We start from the raw sequence: 3,194 nt of genomic DNA, 5'->3' as shown, positions 1-3,194 counted from the left end.
GCAGGCGCGGGGCGTGCGCGCTCCGCCGTGAGGACAACCCCCGCGGCGGGACAGAGCGGTCCCGGAGCCGCGGAGCGAGGCCACGTTCCCCTCAGGGCCCAGCAGCCGGAGAGGCTGGAGAAAGGTCTCATCGCATTTTTTAAAGCGGATGCAGCTCCAGGAGAAGAGGAGGTACTGCTGCTGGATACCCAGCCCTCAGCACACCAGGCTCTACACTGTCCCTTCCTTGTTTTACAAGAATATACAGCTAACAAACGGCGTTTGAAAAACCACCCTAATCGTATTAGTACAAAACCACCTCATTTATTGTCTACTCGTTTGCTACTAGAAGCCTCAGTATTTCTATCACCAATTGTGAAGTCTGCCTTAATTTTTGCTTTGCAAGTGTCATGAATAAAGACACAATTGGAAGAAAAAGAGAGAGTAGAACAAAACATACCAGCTCAGCCGTGGTAAGAACAGTATTACTCCATCACACGAACTTCAGACATCTCGACAAGAACAGCAATGGACTGACTTATTACACTGAGGGTGCAGCTTTGGTTTTGGCATCTTGTATGTGTATTGCAAATGTCATATATATGCTCATATTCTAGCTTACAAGTAAATTAAAAGGCATTTTGGGGAATGTGTTCAAAATTTTGGTGTCAAGGCTATGTCTCAGAAGCAACAACTTAAGGATTTTAATAATACTTTGTACTGTGCATCAGGAACCACTCACCTCTGCACCTTCTCTGATAAAATAGTCTGTTAAAAGATTCTCTTGATATTCCATCTTAACTAGATGGATTTATCACTGTTACCAATTACTGGAAATAAAAGCCAATATTACACTAAAAAAGACAAAGCCCCTAATTTGTTAAGTGATCACTGCAAATAGCCAGATTAAAGAGGCAACAGCTCCTGTGAAACAACGGACCGTGTTTTCAGAGCGCTCAGGACACACCACACAAACAGCAGGTATTTTCATGGGGTGAGGCTGGGACATGCTCAGCGTTACAGCAGGGGTCGGGTGGCTCAATCAGTACAGGCAAATGTACACCCGTTAAGTTTGAAATGTACTATTTATCTTCAGAATTTTAATGGAAAGGGAAGGGGCAGGATGCTGAGGTGCCCTGGCTGGGCTGGGGAGCCTCCAGAAGTGCCTCCCCTTCTCATTCTAAATCTGGCTTTAGGAATCTATTCAAACTCTGTTTACTAGATAATGAGAGAAGATTCATGTTCTTAAAGCAAAATTCTCAACCGAATTCATTACTGCAAGGAGAGCAGTTGTCCATTCAAAATGAGGATGAAACTAGTAGTTTTCATTTGCCCAAAGCCAAACCGGTTTCCCAAAGCTCTCATCGAAATTAAATATGAGTTTGAAGCACTTAGGATGGCCTCTTGATTATACTCGCTAGCAGACAAATAACTTCTTAAATACACTTTTAAATTTTATTAAATGTTTGGTAAGTTTGCCACTCTGCTAGCCAGTGTGATGGCAGACTTGGTCCGGCCTTGGAGCCCCTCCCTGCCCTGGTGTGAGAACCCGAGGAAGTGCTGCGGGGGGCACCCGGGGGACACCCGGGGGCCAGTGCTTGCCGCGGGAGGAGAGGCCGAGGGCCGGGGGAGGTCACTGGGGGATGGCGCAGCCTGACAGCACCCCCAGGGAGGCGGCTGAAGCGACAGTCGGGCTCCATCCCATCCCATCGACACACACTGGTCAGAAATCGCAACAGAGCAGGTTCTAACCACAAATAAAAAGGGAAAAGATATTCTAATTAAGCGTTACAACAGTTTGAACAGAGAGGTTATGAAATCAGTCTTTGAACAATTTCTAGAGCAGGTCAAAGGCTTGAGCAGCCTGCCCTGAATGCAGAGCTGACTGATTTAAACTGGACTAGAGCCCCCCCTCGGTCCCTCCCCGGGCTGGGCTCCCACCATAAGGAACCAGAACTTCCCGCAGGTGAGGAGATGTGTTGGTGGGGGACACAAGAGAAAGTGTGCCGCTCGCCAGCACAAACTGCTGCACTCACCGCTGCCAGCCAGCAAGAACACACTCATAAAAGGCAGGAAAGATTCAGATATTATAAAAAAAAAAAAAAAAGCAGCTGCTCACCCAAGCTATGCCAGGCTTGACTATGCCACGGAAGCAGCATCCCAGCAGATCCTGCACAGCCATCGAGGACATGGCAGCTCCCCCCCCGCGGGGTCCCAGGGGCCTCGCTCCTCCTCAGGGCTCTTTCAGACAAGATTTTGTCACCTTCAGTCGCAGTGAAATGTTCAGACTATTTGCCTCACACGACTATTTTCACATACATTGAAATAGTGAGGTGCATTCTGTGTACTTAAGAGATTAACAGATTTTATTGTTTTCTAAAATATTTTACAATACAGAGACCCAAACCAGTAATTCCTGACAATTTTAGTAACCGTCCTGTGGATGAACAATTATGTTGGTAAGTTTTCCTTGACAAAAACATACATAACATCCACCTTCTAAGTTTGTACATTTTGATTCATTGAAAATGACTGTGTATCTATAAGCTCAAAAAGCAAACGATTAAGTCCAAGACTATCAACAGTGTTTTATAATTACCTCAAAATAGCTTTGTTAGCTTCATTACAGTGTAGCTTCCTAACATAGCGCATCTACTCACCTGAAACTTAGGGGGCTTTTTAAACAGGAATCTGCTGTAATTTTACAACCCAGTTTTAACCAATGTCACAAACACAAACTGTTTGACATTACAGCTGACCAAGTTGTAACTGCAAACAAATGTAGGTTTTACAGTGTTCTGCTACAATAATCCATGTAAGGCCTAAAGCTAGTTTATGTTCTGACCTACAAATTTATCCACAAATACTGATTTTTGAGTATGTTATTTACTGTACTTCTGAAAATCTAATCACAGAATACTTTGTCCATGGTACAGTAATGAATATGGCAGGAAAGCAGATTTAAATATACCTATAATTTAAACTCTTAAAACAGTCTAAATCTTATTGACATCAAAAGGCTTGATAACTAATAGCCATGCTCTTTATACTTTGGAATATCAAATTATATGTACATATACACAACATAGATAGGCTCTTAATAAAAAGCACTTAGTCTATTTTACAGTCTCTGTTCAAAAAAATTAGTCTTCACAGATTTAACATTTCAAATCACCCAAAAAATCATTAGCAGTTTAAAGATTCCCCCCCCCCCC

The sequence above is a fragment of the Athene cunicularia genome (genome assembly GCF_003259725.1).
Source record: "Athene cunicularia isolate RWA chromosome 1 unlocalized genomic scaffold, athCun1 chr1_part2, whole genome shotgun sequence".
Classification (NCBI taxonomy): Eukaryota; Metazoa; Chordata; class Aves; order Strigiformes; family Strigidae; genus Athene; species Athene cunicularia.
Note: the sequence above shows the minus strand (reverse complement) of the source record.